Source organism: Artemia sp. Qi Xiang Cuo, chromosome 21 (assembly GCF_049724085.1).
Source record: "Artemia sp. Qi Xiang Cuo chromosome 21, ASM4972408v1, whole genome shotgun sequence".
Lineage (NCBI taxonomy): Eukaryota > Metazoa > Arthropoda > Branchiopoda > Anostraca > Artemiidae > Artemia > Artemia sp. Qi Xiang Cuo.
The window spans coordinates 52,669,080-52,689,985 of NC_142814.1; the positions used below are offsets into that span (position 1 = coordinate 52,669,080).

Here is a 20,906-nt window from a genome sequence, read left to right on the forward strand (position 1 = left end):
GTGCTCTCTGATTCCAGAGGATAATATTTACAGGGGGTTAATTGGCAACTTCCTGAAGTTCTTCTATGTTGTAACCACATTAAAGAAAATACACAGCAGCGACAAAGGCTATACTTTCCATTAAAAATATGTGACACAGATCTAAAACCACACAAGATTCATACCCCAACTTCACGCACGCATGATTCGGATGTTCACATCACGATGAGCTTGTGGTAAACCTGTTTTTTTATTTGTTTTCTATATCCTTATGCTGTGGTAGCAACTGAACTAAGGTTCTGACGTATATGCTCAGGGTTTATACGCAAGGCATGAAATGCGTGTCATGTTTGTAAAAAGAAGTCGGTAATGGTATATCTATATACTGTGGTTATAACCCCGTGACAATAACTCGAATCAGTGTATATACAGACAAATGCTTAGAAAGAAAGAAAAAGTGTACGTGTTTAAGTTATTTTGTATAGACTATGTACCCTGTCTTTGTACTCTGTCTTTTGTGTGCTTTGTAATTTTTTTGGCTGGCGATTTTCTTATTTTGTATATATTTTTGTGTATATGGCTCCAGGGCTTTTGAAATACACTTATCTATCTATTGACCTTTATATACAAGGACGTATCTAGGGTTTTGTTCGGGTGGAGGGGTATTTATTCAGGGGTATTTTATAAAAGACACGCATCAAAAATCTGTTTCATCATTTTTGTTAAGTTTTTACAACTTGGAATTTTTTTTTACGGGGTGGGGGAGGGATCAACCTGGTAACCCTTTCCCCCTGGATACAACCTTGTTCATATGGTAAAATGTTAAAACAATACAATGCTTATCTTTTAGAAGTTTCCCATTTTCCACCACCTGGTGGACGTTTCAAAGCACTAAGGGTACCGTCAAGTGTGACATGCCTCTGCCACGTATGGCCCACACCATCTGGCGGTTATGGTTTTTAAAAGTGGGTAACCCCTCAGAAATCTTAGAATGTTTTCAAAAGCTCTCGATAATTTGTTCAAGTAGGGAAGTAACTCCTCACAACATCAGTCTTTGCAATGTCTCTCAGGAAGAAGCACATATTGCCCCATCTAGGCTATCCCATACGGATACAAATGACCAGATAGGATAAATTGAGCCATGGACAAAAAATGGATCACTTATTTTGACTGATGAAGGTTATTTGTCTATGCCATCAGTTAACTCAGCTGAAAGGGCAACTAGCCAGCCTTTTAATACTGTTCATACACAATAGTGGGTCCAGGATTTCAGGGGAGGGGAGTGTCATTGTTTTTTTTTTGCTTGACATATTTACAAACAGCAATAAAATAAATTCTCTCTCCAGGGAATTTTAGAGTTACATATTTGTCCATTTACCGCTCTGATTGTGTGCATATATAGCAAAATATAAAAAAAATATTCAAAAGAAATTTATTGCAATCACTTGATTCCACCTAATCTCTACAGATTGGTTTCAAAATCAGTCACCATATCAAATGACCTCTTCGTGGAAATATTGCCTAAAATTTCCTCGTTTTAAAAACAAATTTCTTATGGAAAAAATATGGTTTGTCTCATAGCGTGAAGGAATTGAGTTTGCCTTGGATCCTCAAGAGACACCTTTAACCTGATTTGATAAGAGGTTGTGCTATATTATAATTATAATTTATTATAATCATAATTTATCATAATTTGATGAATTTTCAGTTTATTTCACTCAGAATTTAATATTTTTTGTGTGACAAAAGTATTAAAACCATGAGAGGTCTTATGGAAAATTAGAACCTACTATATAAAAAAGCCCTAATCCAGGTTGAAAATCCAGACCTACTCAGAGGAGAAATTGTAAAGAGTTATCTTTATTATAGGCTTTCATTGTCACTTTCGACTCAATCAAAGGCAGAAATTAAAATCCTCCGAAACTTAAAAAAAGATAAAAACACAGTAATTACTGCAGATTATGAAATGTGTGAATCCTGCAGTTTATGAAATGAAAATAAATACCCTTTTAATGGATAAAAGTACTTACAAAGAAATAAAATTGATCCCACAGACATACACAGCAGTTAATAAAAGAATTATAAATTTTAAAAGACAGTGGACGAATTACCCCTCAAATGTGCAGTTCAGCACCAAAGTTTTATCGTCTGCTTAAAATCCATAAGGAATATACTCCGTTACGTCCTATTGTAGCATATTATAGTTCTCCTGCTACAAGAGTGGGAAAGTTCTTAGCCACCATTTTTAAGCCTCTCTTAAGCACACAGAAACCTTTTATAAAAAATTCTATATATCTTGTTGAGAAATGAAAAAATCAAAGCACAACAAAAAAACTATCTTATCTAGTTTCGATGCAGATTCCATGTACACTTCATGCGATGTTAATAAATGTGAGCAGGCCTTACAAAGAAAATTAGAGGAAAAATCTGCTTGGTCTTTGCGACAAGTTGTCTTCGTATTTTAAGTTCCGAGAAAAATTTTACCTTCAAATCATGGGCCTATCCATGGGCACTGTTTTGTCACCTTATTCAGCAAATTTATACAGGGATCTCATAGAACAATCTGCTTTGAATAGTTTTAACTTAAAAAACTCTCTCTGGCTTTGTTTTGTTGATGATATCCTTTTTGTTTGGGAACATGGACATGACTTTCTAGAGAATTTTTGGCACATTTGAACTCTTTTGATTCGAATCTCCAATTCACAATGGAACTGGAAGATTCAGGAAAGCTGCCTTTCTCAGATGTTTTAATTATAAAAAATACTCTTGGCCTTGAATTTTCTGTATACAGAAAGCCGACCCATAATGATCGGTATCTACATTTCTCGTCAAATCACCCCCCTTCAGTGAAAAGAGAGGTAATAATCTTTTTAGTCAACAGAGTTCTAAAAATCTGTTCACGTAATCATATAAATTTTGAATTAAATTATGTCAAAGATATCCTATTCTACAATGGCTACCCAACAAACCTTATTGAAAATATCATAGATAGACGATTAAGAAAGATAAAACAAAAAAATAGGGAGCCCGTCCCCCTGATTCAATCATTCCAGCAATTGAGAACACAAATTTCACCACTTTACCATACATCTCAAAAATTAGCGATAAACTTGGAACAATTAAAAAAAAACATAATCTCTCTGTTTCTTCCAAAACTGAAAACAACTTTAAACATTTTTTCAACTCAGGAGAAGATAAAACTGGCCCTAAAATGGGTAGTGGGGTCTACAGAGTCCCGGGTTCATGTGGGAAATTTTAAATTGGTAGGACCCATCAACAACTTGGTTAACGCTTGCATGAACACAAAATTTCAATAGATAAGGCCCTGAAATACGAAAAAAAAAACGACAACTCTATAGGGGGGGGTTTTAATGGGGCGAAATTTCAACGGTTGTTATCATATGAATTCTTTTCGACTTACCCTTGATTCTACTGTTAAAAAACCTTATCACAAAGCATAGCCATAACATATAGAGTCTTCTTGCTACTAGGTTTGCTTCTAATTCCAGTAAGTCAGGTCATAAGGATCATATTCCTTAGGAAGCGATTTGAAGACACAAAAGACTAATATTCTGAGATATACTAAAATGAAGAGACGCAAATAAGAAAGTAATGGATTTATTTTCACTCACATGAGAGAAATAAAACTGCGTAAAAGAACGTCAAATATAATTGCACTTTTTACACTGGTACGGGCATTATGGTTACAGAGCACAATTGTCGTTGTATCAAGTCCGAAACTAGTCAAATCCTAGCTACTATACTTTTCGAATTTGCCTGGGGTTACATTAAGGTGTCACTTGAGATATGTCACCCATATTCCTATTGGATTTAGAAATACATATTTCGGCAACCTTAAATTCCGCGTAATTAATTACTATGATTCTCTTATCTCGGAATTTTTCCTGTCAAACAACGTATCACTTTTATATACATTGCTCATGACCTGCCACCTAGTTGCAAGATAGATTATAATTTATTACGATGAAACATTGTTTCGAAAAATACAAATTAAATACATTTGAATACTTGTATCTCTCGTGGCTATTTTTGTCTAATAAATTTTACCTTTGCTTGACAGTTTAGTGACTAAAGTTCCTAAAAATAAATTGTATTTTTGATCACCTGTCACGCAACATTTAGTCAAACTGATATTTATCTCATACCTTTGTGACAGTTTGTGTTTATTTAATTGACGTCCCAGGGTTTCATGATTTTAGGTTAATATTTTAATCAGTTCTGTTTTACATACGTACTTTTAAATTGAAAGGAAAAGAGGTTTAAAAAAAATTTGGGGTTTTTGAATTTTTATCATGTTACATATTACCCTTCCCATTGTTGAACCATGTCCCCATCGTTCTGCCCACTAGTTCTCCTTTTACTTTTTGAATTTTGACCCAAGTTTTGTTATTATGGATTTTATTGATTCCACAATTTAATTTTATGTCTGTTATAAATTTTATACATTCCTGACTACTTCATTATGTTTATATTTTTGAAACATTACTTAAAGTCCCTTCACCAAATATAGTTTTATCCTGATTATGATAGTATTGATTATATGATTGAATATATAGATATTGTTATCCTCCACCTATTACTATAAATACCTTCACCTGATATGCTAACATTTCTAAATGACTTAAATATTATTTTCTTGTTTCTTATTATGTTAATAGTTGGGTTGGGTTTTTATTCTGGAAACTTCATCCTCGAAAAAAAATTATAAAACACTTACAGTCTATGTTTCCCGTAAAAACTATTCAGGTTTGGCTCTTCTTGTTATGGATGATGGGCTGGTTTTGCAACATACAATAATATTTACGGATGGGTGGAAACTTGATCTTGGGGTCTACTTTAATGTATTGTCTTTGATCCATGGTTAAGATACATAATTGTTAAGGGACTAATCTTCGGGGTTACTTTCGGTCCTCAGGATTTAATGTTTGGGACCTTGCCGTCTAAAGAGAGTCGACGGATATTATGCAGTTTTACGACATGCTGGTCAATGGGGTTTTCGAGATAATTGGCATTAGGTGTTTACGGGGTGTGGTGATTGATGATATTATTCGGGGCAGTGTCATCTGGTAGTAGGTTGTGGTAACGACGATTGCCATCACAACATTGTCTTCTGGGATGTTTCTTGTGAGTACTCTTCGTTGCTTGAAGAATGATAAAAGTAGATGCTACTAGGTTGTATCGGTGCTGAGTTGCATATATGCAATGATTGATTTCTATTAGATTACTCCAACTCCTAGAATACAAATACCTAGGCAGAATCACATGTTCTCTATAACGGTTATATTACATTACATGAAACGATAGTATATGACATAATTAGATATACTTAACGGTAATTAATTTTTGACGCAATAGTTGTAACTGATTACTTTGGGACTATTGGATCAACTAAACAATATAAACTCAATAGAAATCTTTGCTTATATCTTAGTATTTTTTTTGTCTATACATATTGCAAATATATTTGATTAGTGTTAGAGTTCAGTAATCGTTAGAAAAATAACAAAGTAAAAAGAACTAATACAATATTAAATTTGGGAAAAAATCTTAATATACACTTGAGAGTGCATTGATGCATTTATTTCATTTAATGCGTCCTAAAACACTTCTCTAATTCTACATTAAAGTTTAAACGGTCTAGTTAAACATCAGGTAGCATACGTGGTTTAACATGAGGTCTTAATTTACTATATATTTTCATGCCTTTATTGTCAACGCATGTCCATGCTGTTTAAGAAAAAACTTCATCGTCATAGCCGCTTGGTTGTACGTAAACTATATTTAGAGAGACTAGACTGGATATGGCATGAACGAGTGAGGACCTCTTTACCCACTAACTTGAAAATGTCCTCCCGTTTTTCTTGGCTTAAGTGTTTTCTGGAGGTTCTGGGTTTAGCCTCTGTATTTCACTTGGTTCGATAGGATCTTCTTTTGGGTTTTGTCTTCTGTGTCTCAGAATTTTTCGATAATACAGAATTAACAACATCCTTATAGTCAGGGAAATCATGAATACAAAACATATGGTCAAGAGTATGCTCCACCAAAAATTTGTGAAAATAGTCCGTATCTACCTTCGACATACATTAATCTTTGGTCTTCATTAGTATTAATTAAAAAAATCTTTTTCCACAAAATAAGTTTTGCAAAGAAAAGTAAAGAACTCCATTAAACAAAAAATTAGCAAAAATAAAATCAAATAATCTACCAAGCGTAAAAATACCACAAATCTGCATCGATAAAAAAATGAAAACCAAAACGAACAGAAATTACAATAAATAACCGAGTCAAAGTCAAAAAGAGCAGAAATTAATATAAGTTGGGTGCTAAACCCCTATGCCTTCCTAAGGCCAGAACAAAATTTGCACTTTACTGAAAAATATAAATTTTGTACTTTTATAACCTTAATAAATCAAATAACATTAACATTTCGATTACTAAATATAAGTATATGTATATTAAACTGAAAATGCACATTCAGTTGTATTTTTTCAGTAAAGTGCAAATTTTGTTCTGGCCTTGGGAAGGCATGGGGGTTTTGCACCCAACTTATGTTAATTTCTGCTCGTTTTTACTTTGACTCGGTTATTTATTGTAATTTCTGTTCGTTAAAAATTCAACTATTAAAAATAGCCCTAGCCCTTTCAATTTTTCTATCAAATGAGCCCTTTTGAAGTTTCTAAGACAAAACTTTCAAAAAATATCTTATATGTCCCAAGGGCATAACTTAAAACCCTTGCCCTGATTGCTTGGTGGGGGGGTTCATTTTCAAAGACCTAATTTCCAGAACTTTCTAGTACGTGGAACAAAATTAGTATCTGACAATTTTGATTGGATGTATTTGGAAGAGTGTTGGGCGTGAGAGGGGGGTTAGTTACCCTCCAATCACTTTCGACCATTACAAAGGGCACTAGCCCTCTCAAGTTCGAATTGAATCAGCCCCTTTTGAAGTTTTACGACAACTCTATCTATAAAAACCTTGTATGCCCCCAGAGCAGAACTTACAACCTTTGCCCTTGGGGCTCTCGGGGGTTGTCATCCTTAAATACTTAATTTCCAGAACTTTTGACTACGTTGAACAAAATGGCTATCTATCAACTTGATTGAATGTTTTTGGGGAAATGGTGGACGTAAGAGGCGGGTTAATTACTCTCCACTCACTTTCGACTATTAAAAAGGGCAATTTCAATTTCCAATCGAATGAGCCCCTTTTGAAATTTCTAAAGCAAATTTCTATATAAACTTTATTTGCCCCCAGGGCATAACTTACAACCCTTGCACTGAGGGCTCTGAGGGGTTTATCATCCTAAAAGACCTAATTTCAAGAACTTTCAACGACGTTGAACAAAATGGATATCTCAAAATTTCGATTAGATGTGATTGGGAAAATGGTGGGCGTGACAGGGGCGTTAGTCACTCTCCAACCACTTTCAACTATTAAAAAAGACACTATCCCTTTTAATTTCCAATTGAATGAGCCCTTTTGAAGTTTCTACGCTTTCAATAAAAAACTTTATATGCCCTCAGGGCATAACTTACAACCCTTGCCCTGAGGGCTGTGGGGGGGGGGAGAGGTTGTCTTCCTTAAAGACCTAATCTCCAAAGCTTTCAAATACGTTGAATAAAATGGCTATCTAAAATATTGATTGGATGTGTTTGGAGAAAAGATGGGCCTGAAAGGGGGGTTATTTGCCTTCAAATCACTTTCGACTATTAAAAAGGGCACTAGCACTTTGAATTTCCAATCGAATGAGCCCTTTTTCAAGTTTCTACGACAGATTTCAATAAAAACCTTATATGCCCCCAGGGCATAACTTACATCCCTTGCAATTAGGGCTCTGATTTGGTATCATCTAAAAGACTTAATTTCCAGAACGTTCAACTACGTTGAACAAAATGGATATCTCAAAATTTTGATTGGATGTGTTTTGGAAAATCGTGGGCGTGAGTGGGGCGTTAGTCACTATCCAATCACTTTCAACTATTAAAAAAGGCACTAGCCTTTTCAATTTCGAATTGAATAAGCCCTTTTGTTTTTATGCCAAAGCTTTCAATAAAAACTTTATATGCCCCCAGGGCATAACTAACAACCCTTGCCCTGAGGGCTGTGGTGGGAGGGGCTGTCATCCTTAAAGACCTAAGTTCCAAAACTTTCATCTACGTTGAATAAAATGCCTATCTAAAAAATTTTATTGGATGTGTTTTGGGAAAAGGTGGGCGTGAGAGGGGGATTAGCTGCCCTCAAATCACTTTCGACTATTTAGAGGGTACTAGCCCTTTGAATTTCAAATCAAATGAGCACTTTTTCAAGTTTCTACCACAAGGAATTTCAATAAAAACCTTATATGCTCCCAGGGCATAACTTATAATCCTTGCCCTGAGGATTCAGGGGGAGTATCTTCCTCAAAAATATATTTTCTATCTGGAAATCAACTACGCTGAACAAAATGGCTATCTCAAAATTTTTATTGGATGTGTTTAGGGTAATGATGGGCGGGGGGGGGGCTAGTTGCCCTCCAATCACTTTCGACTATTAAAAACGGTTGTAACCCTTTGAATTTCAAATCGAATGAGCTTTTTTTGAAGTTTCTACGACAACGGCTTATTTAAAAACCTTATATGCCCCCAGTGCATAACTTAAAAACGTTGCCCTGAGGGCTGTGGGGGAGCGTCTTCCTCAAAAAAATATTTTCTATGTGGAAATCAACTACACTGAACAAAATGGCTATCTCAAAATTTTGATTGGATGTGTTTGGGGGAATGATGGGAGGGGGGGGGGCTAGTTTCCCTCTAATCGTTTTCGACTATTAAAAAGGGCACTAGCCTTTTGAATTTTCAATCGAATGAGTATTTTTCGAAGTTTCTAAGACAACGCCTTCTATAAAAACCTTATATGCCCCCAGGGCATAACTTAAAACCCTTGCCCTGAGGGTTGTGGGGGAGTGTCCTCCTCAAAAAAGTATTTTCCATCTGGAAATCAACTACGCTGAACCAAACGACTATCTCAAAATTTTTATTGGATGTGTTTGTTGGAATGGTTGGCGTCAGGGGGGGGGGCTAATTGCCATTCAATCACTTTCGACTAATAAAAGGGCACTAGTTCTTTGAATTTTTTATCGAATGAGCCTGTTTTGAAGTTTATACGACAACACCTATAATAAAAAGCTTATATGCCCTAAGGGCATAACTTAAAAACCTTGCCCTGAGGGCTGTGGGGGCGTGTCCTCCTCAAAATCAATTTTTTTATCTGGAAGTCAACTACGCTGAACCCAATGGCTATACCAAATTTTTGACTGGAGGTGTTTGGGAGACTGATGGGCGTGGGGGGGGGGGCTAGTTGCCCTCGAATCCCTTTTGACTATTAAAAAGGGCCCTAGAACTCTCAATTTGCGACCGAATTATTCCTCTTTGAAGTTTCTACAACGACCCCTTTCATATGAAGTGCCCTGCTCTAAAGTAAAAAGAAATAATAGTACATTGTTCCAACATCGTTCTTATATGCCCTCAGGGCAGAAATTAAAACCCTTGCCCCGAGGGAGTGGGGGAGTGTCCTCCTCAAAAACATATTTTCTATCTGGAAATAAATCACGCTGAAAAAAATGGCTATCTCAAAATTTCGGTTGGATGTGTTTGGGGAAATGATGGGCAAGGGGGGAGGGGGCTAGTTGCCCTCCAATCACTTTCGACTATTAAAAAGGGCACTAGCCTCTCCAATTTCCAATCAAATGAGCCACACCCTTGTTTTATGGTTATTGTTCATACATCTTGTAATAGTAATTCAGTCCTATAACTCAGGTCAATTCTTTCCGTGTTATTATAACAGGATATGGTTCCGACGGTTTCTTTTGGAACAGAAAATCGCCATAGATCACCATTTCTAAAGTGTACGAATATCCCTGGTTTGGTACTCCCTATTAAGGCTTCACAATAATTAGGAATTTTCTCTTGCTAGGTTTCTCTGAAGAACATTTCTAACATAAAAGATACGGATTTGACATCGTATATGGGCAAAGTTAGCCGACATACTAAGTTTTTGAACAACATGCACTCTTTTAGGTCCTTTGGGTTAGCCAAAGCATATTTACTTCTGTCTTGATAAACTTGCAAGTATTCTTCTTCAGGCGCAATAGTCACGAATGAATAAGTCTTCCCTATATTAGCTGGAAAGGTAGAAACCGGTAAGTTTTTGGAAGATAGAAAATTTTCCGAGATTCATATAAAGACATCTCAAAATTTTAAGGACGGGGAAATATGCTTCCTTCTCCTTTGTCTACAGTCCCGCTGTAACATAAGCTCCCTGACAAGCTTTGGGGTCACTGCAAATATTAAGAAACAAAAAAGAGGTAACTCTATAAAAAAAACACATAGCACAATTTTGAAATGAATGACAGATTAATATTGTAAATCCAATATAATGCAACTATCTAAATCTGATTTAAACTAATTAACTTCTGATATAGAATAATTTTCTTTAAAATAATTCCATTATTTAGTTGGAGAGTTTCTACGTGGGACTGTGCAAGTCGTATAACCAATAGCCTTTCTCTTATCACTAAATTTTTATATAGTCTTTATCTAAGTATATTTGCATATACTTTTACATATTCTATAAAAGAGGTGTACTAAAAATTCCAAGCATTTCATATGAAAAGTTTAATTTTCAAAGACCTAAAGCAGTAAAATCAATTTCAATCTCACGAAGGTTTATTTTTTTCCTACCTCATGTATTTTCTTTTGAAAAATCCATCTAGCCTTTTTTACTTAGTTTTCGTTTAGTTTATTCTACGAATTGACTCTGCCCAACTCCTAACCTCTTTTCATTTGAAGAACGTATTTATGGAAATACATTGTGGCAATTTAATTAGAGATATCCGACAAAATACATTGGCTGAAGTATCTATGCAATATAGCAAAATACAAAAAGTTTACAATATGTATGTTTAACAGCCCAGGATATATACCCAAATCCTATATGTTAGTTTAAAAATGGACCCCGTCTACGCTTTAAATAAGTTTAAGGCCGTACAGAACATGCAAGAGACATGCGTTCTTCTACACTAAAAATGAACTGCAAACTAGAAAATAATTTTTGATATTTTTATCGCGCATTGATTTCCTTTGTGTTTTAGAAGTAACTATTTTTTAAAGAATATTTTAATGGTTTTCAAAGAATTAGCAAAATTTTCTGATCTCTAACTTTATCCACTAGACATACCTTTTCTCTGCTAAAGACAAAAAACCTTAAAAACACAGGTTTAAAATAGCAATAAACAAAAAAGTTAAAATCTAACCAGAAAACTAAAACAATATCACAGAAAAAAATGCAAATAGATTTTCAGGACTATGATTTCTCTATGGGCTATATATTACAAATAGTTTTATTTTGTCACATAAATAGTAAAAGTAAGTGAATAATTTGAACACTGTATAGTAAATACATAGTAAAGTCACTTGAAAATCACTTAACCTATATAATCAATTTGATGTGACACGTCAGTATAAAAAACATGTTTATAACGATAATACACTATCCCTACAAGCATTTTTCTTCCAAATACGTTTTCTGTCAGGGGACCTCCTGAATCGCCATAACAAGGGCCTATTCTTTTACAACCGAGTCCAGTCCATATGTAATCATCATTATCATTGGTTTTTTTTTCTCTTCCCAGGAAATATGTCCTTGCTTGTAGTCTTCCAATAGGCAAATACTTTTTCCCACCAATTTGACTTCAACTTCTTGCAGAATATTCGGATGCCCTGATTCTGTTCTTCTCCAACCACTCACTCTGAGCATCGTACCGTAGAGAATGGGAGTGGAATTTTTGAATGGCAGGCATACGGGACCAATCCCGTTACCGTATCTAATAACTTGAGTTAACCAGACGAGGGCAATGTCAACACCTGTCTGCTGATTCACAATTCTGACGATTGCTAATTTTCCCCTTGGTATACGGTTTGGATTCCTTATGTAGAAATCACCAAATCGAATTCTATAATCAAATACTCCATATTATTCCATACAATATTTGGCAGATACAATCCATTTTCTGTTGAGTATGGCTCCTCCGCAATAGTGTTCAAAATTTCCAGTAATATTTTTTAATAAAATTTTGGCCTGCCAGGGTGTAGTTCCCTTTGACTGGTGTCCTCCGAATATTAAGTTAGTTGTTTTGCGATGGCTTTGGCCACACTCTTCTGTAAAGTTAAATATTTTGTAATTTAATATAAATCCTCACCTTATAGTCATCGACTTCTTTGTTGCGTTGATAATTATCCTCTTGTCGTATCCTCTTGATAATTATCCTCATGAGGATCCTCATGAGGACAATTACCCTCATGTCATGACCGGAGGTATTGTATCTCCGCAGAACCTTCTGATCCTTCCCGGTCCCGCTGAAAGACTGGCATTATCATAGATTTCATCTCTGTCCCGTATGCAGTCCTGTCTCCCCATAGGCTCAAGTTGAGCTCATTGAACTCCAATTGTATGATGCTTCCTGGAGGCCCAACGATTACGTACGTACATTCCTCAAAGTGGTTCTCGGGGACTGGTGATAATTTTATTTTGTTGGACAGTTCTTTACAGGTAAAGGAACAACAGAATTAACACACTATTAAAAGGTGTTAACTTAATAACTGGGAGTAGCACTGGAAAAATGTTTCACTTGTTTCCATAGATCATTTCTAAGATGTATGAATATGTCTCGTGTGGTACTCCCTATTAAAGCTTAACAAGAATTAGGAATTTCTTCTTGTTGGGTTTCTCTTAAGAATATATCATAGGCAGCGCAATAGCGCTGCCTAAGTAAAGAACGATGTTGGTACAATGTATTTTTTTTTATACCTGGGCACTTCGTATCGAAGGAGTTGTCGGTAGAAACTTCGAAAAGGGCTCATTCGATTGTAAATTGGAGTGACTAGTGCCCTTTTTAATAGTCGAAAGTGATTGGAGGGAAACTAGCCCCAAACCCCCGAGCCCATCATTCCTCCAAACTCATCCAATCAAAATTTTAGGGATAGCCATTTTCTTCAGCGCAGTTGATTTATTTTTGACCAGGATACTCCCCCACAACCCTCGGGGCAAGGGATTTAAGTTATGCCCTGAGGTCATATAAGAACGATGTTGGAACAGTGTATTATTTATTGTTTTTTCCTTTAGAGCAGGACACTTCGTATCGAAGAAGTTGTCGTAGAAACTTCGAAAATGGCTCATTCAATTAAAAACTGGAGTGGCTTGTGCCCTTTTTAATAGTCGAAAGTGATTAGAAGGCAACTAACACCCCTTCCACGCCCACCATTTCCCGAAATACATCCAATCAAAATTTTGAGATAGCCATTTTGTTCAGCTTAGCTGATTTCCAGATAGAAATTATGTTTTTGACGAGGACACTCTCCCACAGCCTTCAGGGCAAGGGTTGTAAGTTATGCCCTGGGGGTATATAAGGTTTTTATAGAAGGCGTCGTCGTAGAGACTTCAAAAAAGGCTCATTCAATTGGAATTTTGAAAGTCTAGTGCCCTTTTTAACAGTCGAAAGTGATTGGAGGGCAAAAAACCCCCTCTCACGCCCACTTTTTTCCCAAACACATCTAATCAAAATTTTTAGATAGCCATTTTATTAAACTTAGTTTTAAGTTCTGTAATTTAGGTCTTTGAGGATGACAACCCCCTCCCAGCCCTCACGGCAAGAGTTTTAAGTTATGCCCTGGGGACATATAATGTTTTTGTAGAACGCGTTATCGTAGAAACTTCAAAAAGTTCTCATTCGATTAGAAATTAAAATGGCTAGTGCCCTTTTTAATAGTCGGAAGTAATTGGAAAGCAACTAACACCCCTTCCACGCCCACCATTTCCACAAACACATCCAATAAAAATTTTTTGATAACCATTTTGTTCCACGCAGTTTAAAGTTAAGGAAATTATACCTTTGAGCAGGACACTACCCCCACAGTCTTAAGAGCAATGGTTATAAGTTATACCCTGGGGGCATATAAGTTTTTATTGAAATCTTTGTCATAGAAACTTTAAAAGGGGCAAATTCGATTAGAAATTCAAAGGTCTAGTGCTCTTTTTAATAGTCGAAAGTGATTTGAGGGTAACTAACCCCCCTCTCTCGCCCATCTTTTCCCCAAACATGTCCAATCAAAATTTTTAGACAGCCATTTTGTTCAGCGTTGTTGCTTTCTAGATATAAATTATGTTTTTAAGGAGGATACTCCCCCAAAGTCCTCAGGGCAAGGGTTGTAAGTTACGCCCTTTGAGCATATAAGTTTTTTTTTATAGAAATGCGTTGTCGTTGAAACTTCAAAAAAGGCTAATTCGATTTGAAATTGAAATGGCTAGTGCCCTTTTGAATAGTCGAAAATGATTGGAAGGCAACTAACACCCCTTCCATGTCCACAATTTCCCCAAACATATCCAGTCAAAATTTTGAGATAGCCATTTCCTTCCACGCAGTTAAAAGTTCAGGAAATTATACCTTTGAGCAGAAAGCTCCCCCACAGTAATCAGGGCAAGGGTTATAAGTTACGCCCTTGGGGCATATACGGTTTTATTGATGTCTTTGTCATAGAAACTTGAAAAGGGGCTCATTCAATTGGAAATTCAAATAGCTAGTGCCCTTTTTAATAGTCGAAAGTAATTTGAGGGCAAGAATCCCCCCTCTCACGCCCACCTTTTGCCCAAACACATCCAATCAAAATTTTTAGATAGCCATTTTATTCATCGTAGTTGAAAGTCTTGGAAATTAGGTCTTTAAGGATGACAACCCATTTACCCACAACCCTCAGGGCAAGGGCTCACTCAATTGAAGGATCATTCAATTGAAAATTTAAAGGGCTAGTGCCCTTTTAATAGTCAAAAGTGATTGGAGGGCAACAAATCCAGCTCGCACGCCCACCCTCCCATTTGCCTGCTATGTTTAAAAACTAAATATTGCCTTAAGATGAAATCAAATTGAAATGTGTTACTGCTAATTCCCAATAAGGCATCTCAGCTGTATCCCAAGAACGACTGAGGGTATTATGTTTAGACTTTCGGGGCTACTTCTGCTCTTAAAATTTAACCAAATTAAAATAGCGTAGGTGTATCCAAGCCATCAAAGAAAGTAAACATATTTTTTCGCGAAAGGTATCAAGTTTTCTATTTCAGGTCAACTAGAGGAGGTATGAAACTAATTTAAACACTACTATTTGTGTTCAGATTTTTAAAAGCGTTTATGTTCTTCAAAATTACTGAAAACTTTTCTCCAGCATGCAAATAGCAGGCCAAACTGTAAAGTCTTAAAGAAAGAAAAGATTTAAAGCATTATTTTCTTTTTCCCTCAAAAAACTATGTCAGTATAAAACGAACAAAAAATTAATTAAAAACCTTTTTCCAAAAAATAAGTTTTTCAAAGAAACGTAAAGAACTCCATTAAACAAAAAAAGAGCAAAACTAAAATCAAATAATCGACCAAGCGTGAAACTACCACATATCAGTATTAATAAATAAATGAAACCCAAAAGTAAAGAGAAATTAGAATAAATAACCGAGTCAAACTAAAAAAGAGCAGAAATTAACATAAGTTGGGCTAAAAACCCTTATGCCTTCCCAAGGCCAGAATAGAATTTGCATTTTACTGAAAAAAATACAAATGAATGTGCATTGTCAGTTTAATATACATATACTGATATTTAGTATTTAAAATGTTAATATTATTTGATTTATTAAAGTTATAAAAGTAAAAACATTTATATTTTTTCAGTAAAGTGCAAATATTATTCTTGAGCTAACCAGACGAGGGCAATGTCAACACCTGTCGGCTGATTCAAAATTCTGTCAATTTCAAATTCCTCCCTTGGTATACGGTTTGGAGTCCTAATGTCGAATTTATCAAGTCGAATACTATAATCAAATACTCAATATTGTTCTATACAATATTTGGCAGTTATAATCCATCTTCTGTGGAGTAAGACTCCTCTAGAATAGTGTTCGAAATTTCCAGTAGTATTTTTTAATACAATTTTGGCCTACCAGGGTATAGCTCCTGATTTGAAATCAGATTACCTTTGGGAGAGTAGGTTCGTAGCCTACCGACCGCGCAAATTCTAACGGGGGGGGGGTCAATGGGGGGAAACTTCAACAGTTGTTATCATATGAATTCTTATCGATTGACCCTTAATTCTACTGTTAAAAAACCTTATCACAAAGCATAGCCATAACATCTAGGGTCGTCGTGCTTCTAAATTTGCTTCTAATACTGGTATGTCAGGTCATAAGGTTCAGATTCCTTAGGAAGTGATTTCGAGACACAAAAGACTAATATTCTGAGAAATACTAACATGAAGAGACGCAAATAAAAAAATAATGGATTTATTTTTACTCACATGCGAGAAACAGGACTGTGTACAAGAAGGTAAATTATAAGGGCACTTTTTACACTGGTACGGGCACTACGGTTACAGAGAACAATTGTTATTGGATCAAGTCCAAAACTAGTCTCAAGATAGACTTGGAATTAACTGCATAAAAATTGACAATAGATTTTCCATACACCGAGAATGGACTCCAACCGGACTCTATCTAGACTGAAAATTCACTGACTCCTTAGCTGCAAATCCTAGCTACTATACTTTTTAAATTTCCCTAGGGTTACGTTAAGGCGTCACTTAACGTAATATGTCACCCCTATCCCTGTTGGACTAAGAAATATATAATTCGACAACCGTAAATTCCGCGTAACTAACTACTATGATTCTGACGTCTTGGAATTATTCCTGTCAACCAAAGTATCACTTTCATATTCATTGCTCACGACCTTTCACCTAGTTTCAAGATAGCTTATAATTTATTGCGATGAAACATTGTTTTGGACAATACAAATTGAATACATTTGAAAACATTGTATGTCTCGTCGCTATTTTTTGTCTAATAAATTTCACCTTTGCTTGACAGTTTGGTGATTAAGGTTACTAAAAATAAACAGTATTGTTCATCGCCTGTCGCGCAACATTTACTCATACTGATATTTATCTCATACCTTTGTGACAGTTTTTCTTTGCTTTAAGACTGATTTATTTATTGCCACCTACATTTGTCTTTGGAAAAAGATTCTACAAAGTTTATTCAATCGAGATACATTTGTTCGCTACTTTTAATTTGAATCACCGGGCATTATTTAATTGACGTCTGTGGCTTTCATGATTTTAGGTTAATATTTTAATCGGTTCTGTTTTACACACGTACTTTTAAATTGAAAGGTAAAGAAGTTCACAAAGTAATTTGCAGTTATTTATTTTTGATCACAATACTCACCTCTGATTCTGCTTTGATCCTTCATATCTTTTAAAAATCTACACATTTGGTTTCATTTTGAGGATGCCACTTTAATATCTACTGTAAATGGCCTACCACAATCTTTTACAGAGGTGATTGAGATAAAAAAAATATATATAAACATAAATTTGGCTATAACTAGAGACACCGGAGATGTTTCATTAAGCCCAATTTATAATAATTTAATATTAAAAGACTCAATCAATATTTTCGCCCAGTCTAATTTAAGAAAACCTATCCGCATATGCAAGGAAGATCGAAATTGCAGACAAGCTAAAACTATTGCAAGGCAGAATATTCTTGCTCAATAATTTTGGTAAATCCTCTTTCATTGAATCCTAGCTGGTTTTTATTCAGTATCTGTTCTCTCTTTGTCAAGTACACTTCGAAAGGTGTTAGATTTTGTTGTTGTTTTTTTTTGTTATCTTTTTTAGCACTGAGAACGACTTGGCATAGGTCTTTTTCGAATTATTTGCAAGTTCTTCGTCTTCAAATTTTGATACTGGCTGAATTCTTCTACCTTCTTGACGATTCAACCTACATTTAGGCACACAATCTGAAAGCCCGTTTATCAAGAGATTGGTTTTCAAAACTTCAACACATAATTTAAAAGACAATAGATTCAAAAGATAAGTCCTTAGTAATAAGAATTTGGATTTTAAATTATCTGTTCAAGATTTTCACCAAATTGTACTGATATCACAAAGGTCTTTCCGACATTTTTCCATTTAGAAAAAACTTGCTTATCGGACAAATTCTCTAGTATTTATGTATTTTTGTTTTTATGATAATTATTATACTATACATAATTGTGTATTACATTTATATGAATTATTATTATTTTTAAGTTTTTATAACTTTATTAATTTATTTTTTCATAAATTTAAGTCTGCATTTATTTTTCATTTTTGAGTTGCTCAAAAAACAACTTAGTAGCGTACTTGTTTCGCATAGAAAAAATAGTTAATTACCGTTTTCATGCAATTTAGTTCAATAAATTCTGAAATATAGGCTTGTCTTGAATACCAAGTAAAAATTAATAATTCGTAACAATAGAAAACCCCAAATTTGTTTGCCTCTTTTAAAAGTTTATAATGTTGAACATATATCTTCTTGAATCATGGGAGGCTAGAAGATACCTGACTGTTGAGCCATATTGTTAATGTATTGATCTACTTTTAGGTCACCTACTACAAACGTGGAACGGACACCTATGTTTGCTTAATAAGTTTTTATTAGTTTATGTTTTATTATTTATGTATTTTTGTTTTTATGATAATTATTATACTATACATAATTGTGAAATGCCTGTATATGAATCATTATTATTTTTAAGTTTTTAAAAGTTTATTACTTTGTTTTTTCATAAATTTAAGTCTGCATTTATTTTTCATTTCTGAGTTGCTCTAAAAACAACTTAGCAGCGTACTTGTTTCGCATACAAAAAATAGTAAATTACCGTTTTCATGCAATTTAGTTCAATAAATTCTGAAATACAGGCTTGTCTTGAATACCAAGTAAAAAAAATAATTGGTAACAATCGAAAACCCCAAATTTTGTTGCCTCTTTTAATAGTTTATAATGTTGAACATATATCTTCTTGAATCATCGGAAGCTAGAAGATACCTGACTGTTGAGCAATATTGTTAATGTATTGATCTACTTTTAGACTGTTCTTTCGATTTCTATTAGTATATACACTTTTTAAAATGGGAAGACCTGTAAGTTTTCTAACTTTTCGGGTTGGATGCCTTTACATACCTGCGACCAGTTGATGTGGTCCTAGTTATATAGTTGTTTATTCTTGCTATTTTTAATTCTTACTGGCCTTTTTTACTGGCTATTCTATGCATTCCACCTGATTTGGAGCTTATTTCATGTTTTGTGGTAATAAATCGAGGTAAAATTCTAGATAATGTGCTTTCCATGTCTTAGTTTTGATGTAATTACCTACCTTACTTCTTTTCCCTGGGCGGAGCCCTGAATAGTGTAGGTTTATAAGCAATTTTATTCATTTAATATACTAGCTGTAAGCAGGTCCTTAGAAAGGTATCAAGTTTTTCTGCTAGATGAGGGTGTGTGTTGGTCACAGAAACACAAAAAAGGTACTCTAAACTTAGTTTCAGAACAATGTAACTAGATTACGCAAAAATACTTTGTATCTCTCATGGCTATTTTTTTGTCCAATAAATTCTACCTTCTCTTGACAGTTTGGGGATTCAAGCTGCTAAATTTAAACTACATTGCTGATCGCCTGTCACGTAACATTTGGTCACACTGATATTTTTTGCATATTTTTGTGACGTTTTGTCCTTCTACTTCATAATAGATTTATTTATTGCTACTACATTTGCTGTGGGAAAGATTATAAAAAGTTTATTCAATCAAGATACATTTTTTTGCTACTTTTTAAATTGCACGATCAAGCCTTACTCGATCTCTGGGTTACTTGAATTTTTAGGTTCATATTTTGGGTGATTCTATTTTACATGGGTACTTTAATTTGGAAGAATTGAGGTTTGGAATTTTGATACCGTTACATATTACCCTTCCCAATGTTTCCCGCTTAGTAGCGTTATTTCGTCAGCCAATAAGAAGAAAGCCCGCAATTTTGATTGGACTCTGTTCTGTATATGTATATAATTCATTATGACTTTCGGATAGAAACCGTCAAGAAAACCTTTGAGCTATCATCATTAGTAAAATACGGCAGAGTAAAAAATTACTGGTAAACTGGTTACGAGACTAAAAGCTTTCCCATAGGCACCTACATCAATAAGTAGGAAACTCGCAGTCTTAAAAGTAAAAGCAAATTGATAATTAGTGGAAACATTTTGTTGAGGACTACAACAGATTATATTTCAACAGATTAATTTCAAATAATTCCATGGTAAAAACTGCTTATTTCTGGAGAGATAAATAATTCCACCCTTTTCAAGCATGATATAAATTAAATCTAACAGTAAATTTAAAGTAAATTTAAATAATTCCACCCTTTTCTAACAGTAAATTTAAATTTAACCTCCAACATGAAATTTAAAGCTAGTAAAGGGACCTAAAGCCTAAATTCCACCTCGTTGGTTCTCTTGTGTGAATATTTACTACTTCTGCTAGCATTTCACCGCAGCCCCAAGCCACCTGAAGCCAACATAGGTAAGCACCCTCCTCCTCCATTCCAATCATTCGAAGCCTCCTTTTTAAAACCCTCCCAGGAAGTTTCCATTCCCCTTAAGTCATTTTTTATGACTCCACCCCACCAAAAGTGGAAGACCTACTTTCCGTTTAGCTGTAGATAGTAGGCCGAAAAGGAAAATCTTAGGTAATTTGTCATTCTTCACCCGCAGAGCGTGCCCTAGCCTTCTCAACTGTTCTATCATTATAGCCCTAGAAATGGAATTGAACCACACTTTTTGACAGTCTACTGTTTGAAATACAGTCAGTCAGCTGGGTACCCGAAAAAATCTGTTGGCCAATTCTCTGGAAAAGATCGAGCAAATCTTCGTCTGATTTTTGGAGCACCTATGCTTCAGAATCATATTTAACCCCTGTCACCATGGTAGCTTCCAATATTCTAATCTTGTTTTGCAGACTCATC

The 20,906-nt window shown here is 34.9% G+C and overlaps 1 long non-coding RNA gene across 2 annotated transcripts in view; it reads left to right on the forward strand.

Annotated features, from left to right (window-relative positions):
* The window catches only part of LOC148939725 (uncharacterized), a 73,499-nt gene extending 54,275 nt beyond the window's left edge, over window positions 1-19,224 (forward strand). The window contains exon 4 of one of the 2 annotated variants that reach the window (XR_016143522.1): window positions 18,494-19,224. This is a non-coding gene — a long non-coding RNA (uncharacterized LOC148939725). The other variant, XR_016143523.1, reaches the window with a different exon arrangement.
* The last annotated feature ends 1,682 nt before the right edge of the window (window positions 19,225-20,906 follow it).